Below are 6,979 nucleotides of genomic sequence, written 5' to 3' on the forward strand. Positions count from 1 at the left end.
ATATTCATAGTTTCATTTTAAAACAAGGATTAGACTTTGATTTCATTGATGTGTAAATGTTATTGTTTCAACCCATTACCTGTGAAAATGTGATCTTACATCATTATTGATCGGGATCGGAATACCAAATATTGTGTTTCAAATTTATACCGAATTTTCTCAGACTTCTAAAAGATACGTTCATAAAGTTATCAAAAGTTTAGTTTTCAACAATATTTAATGATGTATCACAAGTCTTAAAACAATATATAAGTATGTCTATCAAAAAATAATGGAAGTAGCCAAAGTTAGCCAGGCTTACGATAACTAACAGGGAAAAGGAACAATATTAACTGTCCTACCTGCTGTATATCATGGTTTTAGTGAGTAATATGTACAACCATTAAAAAACTTATATATAATATTGTTTGTCTCGGTGGTCAATAATACCTGAACCTACATGTACTTTTGAGTAATTCATTTTATTTTTACGTAATTTGAAATGAGGTTGTTGGGGATGTTGACTTTAAAAAAAATAACACCATTCTTTTTTTAAACAAAGATGTCTGCAGATTTGTTAAATACCATGTACACCATATTAAGCAATTAAAATGAATTTATCATATTATGTGGACCCTTAGCCCAGCCTTTCCAATAAAAATAAATATATTTCATACTAATATGTTTTACGGTGTGACCGTTGGGGAGAGCGTAGAAGGAACCACACATCTGTCATCATTGTTAAATGCAACCCGTGGACTTGCCCTAACCAAAAAACTTGGGCTTTGTTTGAAAACTTTTACCGCCGCAAGGAACCCGAAGTTATTAAACTTTTTTTCCAATGGTCCCTTCCTAGGCTTATACACTTAAACAAACTACTATGCACTGAGCATTAATAATGATCTTTTAAATCAGTAAACAATGAATTGTGTGTCTGTGTTATCTCTCATTTTGTTCCTCTGTGGCATCAATTTTGTTTTTAATCTTTTAAATTTCTGTACGCTATATAAGCGTTGTAGACATGTGCCCTCACCCTTTTTTTAGTGTGTGTTATCCAATTTTATTTAAAGGTTTGACCACTAATGTAACTATAACAAAAACATGTAGATATTTGAACAGTTTAATTTTTTTCGTTTATTTATTCATTACAAAATGACGTGGCTGCACATAGATCTAACAATGATTGGACTTTTCTTTTTTAATAACTTTTTGTCACCTACCTAACGTATGCATATATGTTCGGATCAATATGACAGTAAATTTAGCATGGAACTTGCATGTGTATTTACTGAGCAAAAAAAAATCAAAACTAATCAGCCAAAGAGTCACCGTTAACACTGATATTGAGTACTTTCTACACGTTACATCCAGTACAGATGCTTGATCCACCTCTAAATATTGCTGGAAATTATATAGCCCGAGATCATTGTGACGTCATACTTAACTTTTGCGCTCGACAGTTTTCGTAAATTGTCGGACAAGTTCGGGGAAGGAAATGACGTCATGTGTCAGCAAAAGTTCAGATAGGTACAGTTTTTTTTACGTAAGCATATGTGTTCTTTACTTTAATGTTTTTAAAAGGATTTTTTTTTATTGTTAAATGAAAATGATGTATGCGATTTACAGGTAAGAATTTTCCTTAGAAACGCTTCCTGTCCCACCATGTTGCTATGCACCGCAAAGGATCATTGGGATAGTAGAACTTTTTCACGTGGCCTCCTAAAAATTCCTTTGAACAATGTGCAGATTTTAACTCGAATTTCCTCCGTTCGTACACGTTGTCTATGGAACTCGCTATGCGAGCGGCGCTTTGCGCCGCCTCGCTATTACCATGTACAGTAAAACATGCTCATATCTGATATATACATTTAGAATATGTTTGTAGACTATATGGGGGGGGGGGGGGGTCCTCAGTAAGCATCAATTTATTGTAAGCGTAATTATTGTAACCCTGTATTAGTTTATATAATGTGCATTGGATACAGTTTAATCATTAAGGGCATGCTTTAGATTCCAGAGTTTAACAAAACATAAAAGCATTTTTCACTCCCTTTATATATATATATATATATATATATATATAGATATAGATATAGATATACATTTTGAGATATTTATTCAAATATACTACAAGGTAGTATACCTAATAAAAACAACCATATGTAGAAAACACGTGTGACACCATAACAAGTACTTTATTAAACTGACTTCCAGTCATACATATAATAAACAAGTCGTACATGAATAACTCGATATACATGACACCATACATGTCAAAATGTATCACACATACTATAGATGGCTATATCAAACATAAACCAATAGATTACATATTGATTTTTTTCCCTCAATTTGGACCCTGGAAAGGCTAAAAGTTTACAATTTAAAAAAAAAAATCCTAAGAGAACGATTGCACACAAACAAGACATGTTTGTGAAACAATTATGACCCCTCCTTTGGAAACATCTGAGAAGAAAATGCAAATAATTGGAATGTTTTTTAATTTCAAGGTCAAAAATTGCTCAATCATACCCAAAAAATAACTTTGCCTAGATCTTATTCAGATAAATCTGTATACCAAATTTCATTTCAAAATGTGGAACCCCTGCGAAGAAAATGAATGGTAACTGTTGGTGGACTGGCCGTCCGACCAACAGACAGACAGAGAGAGAGAGAGAGAGAGAGAGACGCACAGCAGCAAAGTGATATGCCCTACCTTCTTCGAAGGGGGGATAAAAATAGTGCATACATTTATATGAATGTGCAGCAGTTGGGTAAACGCTGTGTATACAAATTTATGCTATTAGAATATTCCTATATACATGTTTATGTAGTCCAAAAATGTAGCTACCATCATGGTAATTACATAAATAAAAAATATGAATTTCATGAAAATGCATTAATTATAGTGCATATTATGCAGTACATTTCATCAGATGGTTATATTATTTTTACCCGAAGTGATTTTGCCCCGGTGAGGGCCCTTTAACGCTGCACCGTGCACCTACTCTGACAAATTTCCCCCCATGCATCAAACATTTTCTGGGGAAAACACTGTTAATGTAGTCCAAATGATGTAGCTACCATCATGGTAATTACATAAATACAAATATTAGTAATTAAAGATGAAATCATGATAAGTACATAGTATTTCACTAGTTATCTTATTATATAAATATAGCATTCTGAGATTCTTTTTTTTATATTAGAAATTTAATTAACTTAATCATTAGTTAGTGTTCTGTCTTCCTTGGTTATTAACCATGCAGCTAAATTTGTCTTTCTAAATGCTAATTACACATAATTTTTCTTGAAGTAATGAGATATAAAATTTCTTTCTTCTTTCTATACATGTATAATGGACAATCAGTAAGAAAGGGACATACATATATGCAGTTATCTTCTACATAAATTAGTTATACATGTACATCTTATTACTGTTATATATATTAACATAGTTTTTTGATTTTAAAAAAAAATTGAGTGTGAAGTTCAATGTTAGTTATTTCCTCATATACATGTAGTTTGTAAGCTCTTTATCTGTTGGAGTTGTTTTAGGTCCTAACATAATCAATTGTTTAATTTCTCCGATTGCCCTGGTGCAATCAGATTAAGCACTGAGTGAACACATTCTTCGACCTTTCGCTTGTTGAAACATTCTGTAAGATATATTCCGCCTCATCAGTTCATTTTGATGTTATGACAGGGTCTATGATTGTCAAAGTTCTGAGTCCTGAAATAGAAAGATTTAAAAACTAGAAATATTGTTACTTTTCATATGTAATGTAAAACAACATATAAATACTAATACACCGGTCATGTCAAAAAAGCCTAGATAAAACATTGATTCCTATTCCAGTCTGAAAAGAAAGAATCAGTAGATAGGGAAAGTTGATGGTTAGGTGGATTGGTCTACGTTAATAAAATTGAAGGTAGGGCCAATTGTGGAACCCTATTATACACTATTAAATCAATGTAATCTTAGATGAATTAATCAAAGAAGATTTGAACTTCTGCAATGGGATCTCAACCCATGACCATTTATGATACACTGAATGGATTGGAATAGGGAAAAACAGGGGATACTTGCCAAACCATTACATAAATTAAATAGATCTTCAAATACCAGCAACAAATATAATTGTTAAGGGTGGGGTGTAAATTGACCAATGAATTATAAAAATATGGGATAAGAGATAACCCCCAGGCATTTGCATACCAAAGTATTCGCCACGTCTTATCATGAGCTGTATCAAAGAAATTACATGTACCCGTACATTTAGGGGTGGGGATCTCTACTGGAACACAGCAAATTACCGTTATATATTGAGGGGGTGGAAATGACCTAATCATTAATTTAAACTTTGCAATTATATATTATCGGTCAATTATTGTTAAAAAGAAATTTCTAAAAGAGTGAAAGTGTTTTGATTATAATATACTTTTATCTACATCAATGTCGACAGGTGTTCCATACCCCCAAGTTTAGTGAGGTAAAAACCCCACCTTATTTTTACCCCACAATGAAAACAGCTGTGAAAAAAATACCTACAATGTGGAACTTTTCATTCAAGATTGACTGGTGTTTTGTTTCAATTGTTGATTGAGGCATGAACATATATTAGTTTCTAATATACATGTTGGCAGACATCATTTTTCAATGTATCTGAAAACAAAGGGCAGTGTAAGGCTATACTGCAGTACATTTATTCAAATCAAAATATGAATATAAGTTATAACAACGCACCTTTTATAATTAGACTTGTAAATGAACAGATGAAAGTATACATTAGTAAAGTATGCAGTTATATTTGAGTGTCCGGATAATTGCCAAAATCAATCCCTTTGATGTTCTAAAAATAGATTCGGGGAAAACCAGTATGATCACCGATACATGTAGTGGAATATGCCAATAAAACAAAAACTTCACTGCAGTTGTTAGTTAACTTATATCACTGTTTGAAAAAGCTTATTTCATTCAACATGTATAGCGTGGATATGCAATAATATACCTGTATATAATGTGATTCTTTGGGGGTATGACTTCCTTCGCTGTCCGCGGCTGGGTTGACAGGTTGTCTGTCGGCCATCACTAAGTTTTAAACCTTGCAGATCTCTTGTTATGTCTCTGCAACAATTACAAAGGGTCACTGGAGTTGTTTATTCTGGATCGGCTTTATACAGACTTGTGAAACTGTTTGCGTAGTGTCCCGAAACCGTGTAGTCTTCTCGAACTTCCATTTTCGCGCACTAGAGTACATAGCAACGAGGCGCCATCTAGCGACGATAATGTGAATCAACCAAGAAAGAAAACCAGATTTCACTCGAATTTGCTAATTTTAACGGCAATTTAAACTCGAAACTCAAACTTTTCAATACTTTTTTAAATTGGAAATCATTGTGCTGAGCGAGTTTAGTAACTAATTATAATCAAATTTTCTCGTAAGGTTTGTTGTTTTTAGTAATTTGATAAAAATATATGCTATTTTACTAAGACTTGCACGGCGTCAAAATTGAGCGCCTTGTCAATATATCGGGCCCGTATTAAAAAACGAAACGGAATATTTCAGAATAATTTGGCATATACATTCTAAACATCCCAGTTTCTTGCTGGGTAAAATTTCGTTTTATTTTGCGTCTTATCACTTATCACAAAATTTCGATAGTGCCTGATTCTTACGTGAACCTGTACTTAACAACTGAGCTGTGATAATATTTAACCTTCTCGATTGATACAAACAATTTTACAAGACATTTTAATTGCCACCATGTCACGCAGTGTCTTAAAATTATGTCTTGGTGTATTGAGGTGCCTTCTTTAAAATAGACCAATGCATCAAAGCTTACACTTTTAAAGACTCTACGTCTCAAGATTGCAATTTGAACGTTTTGTTGAATTGTTCGTATCAATCAATTTGGTTGCATATTATCATGCTTAAGTGTGAGCCAAAGATCATGACTTTGAATCTGCATGGGCGCTTTTGTTCATATTTAATTTTTATTTATATATTTATATTTTTTAAATTTTATCATTCAAAATTGCATTTTTTTTCGCCATTTGAATTACATTTGACATACTTTTTAGCAATGCAACTTATCTTTCATAATTAAGTAATGTTCTGCTGACATGAAAAACTATTTCAAGGTGTTTTGAGCCCCCTAAATTTACTTTTCTTTACATTGGTTAGACGACTTACTCAGCGACACCTTTTACCAAAAATGTGCAAGTAACGTCGGGCGAACCCAGCAATACCAACAGAAATTCACCTGAAACAACAAACTTCGATGTTCCCAGTAATTCTGAAGTATTTCCCAGATCTGTGTTGTACATCATTATCGCATCGGTTGTTTTATTTGGCGTTTGTGTAGGAACATATTTCTACAAACATTGCATAAAACAGACTGCTCAGTCTGATGACATGCGAGTTGATTACCATTCCAATGAATTGATAGAAGGGTACACATATATCAACCACAGTAGCTACCAACAGGTTGAAAACAGTAGTGACCCTACATACTTAGAAGCAGATTATTCTCCTGAATATGAAATGATAAAGCATGATGATGTTATAAACGAAAACTCTTTAGTAAGTGTAGCAGTACATGACTAAAATGAGAGTAACGTCAACGATTAAAAAAGTAAAAAACGTTCAGCCAAGAGTATGTTTTACACGCCTGATTTTTAAATAAATTTATATTGAATTACTTTATTTTAGCACCAACAAATATAGAGCGATTTCAAATTATTTTCCCCCAATAAACATCATGCATGTTTTATATCATTATATACTTAATTTCCGTTTTCTTTTATAGTGTTAATTTTCATGTACATAGTGTGATCCGGATCACCACGCTTTGGTTTTCAGAATCAAAACAACCCCCTCTCTGAATCTGATGATGTAGTATGCAATAAATTACACGTGATACTGTTTAAGGCGCGTTTGAAGTGTTCGTTAAAAAAACACTGTTCTGTTAGGAAACGTTGTCCAAAAAGATAGGT

At 32.9% G+C, this 6,979-nt stretch overlaps 1 long non-coding RNA gene across 1 annotated transcript; it reads right to left on the bottom strand.

The window, feature by feature from the left end:
* Window positions 1–2,155: 2,155 nt before the first annotated feature.
* LOC117687164 (uncharacterized) lies at window positions 2,156–5,244 on the bottom strand. The gene is made up of 2 exons (XR_010709429.1): window positions 4,992–5,244; window positions 2,156–3,712 (listed from the first exon to the last, which is right to left on the bottom strand). It is a non-coding gene; the product is annotated as an uncharacterized lncRNA (long non-coding RNA).
* Between the last annotated feature and the right edge of the window lie 1,735 nt (window positions 5,245–6,979).

Source organism: Magallana gigas, chromosome 9 (genome assembly GCF_963853765.1).
Source record: "Magallana gigas chromosome 9, xbMagGiga1.1, whole genome shotgun sequence".
Classification (NCBI taxonomy): domain Eukaryota; kingdom Metazoa; phylum Mollusca; class Bivalvia; order Ostreida; family Ostreidae; genus Magallana; species Magallana gigas.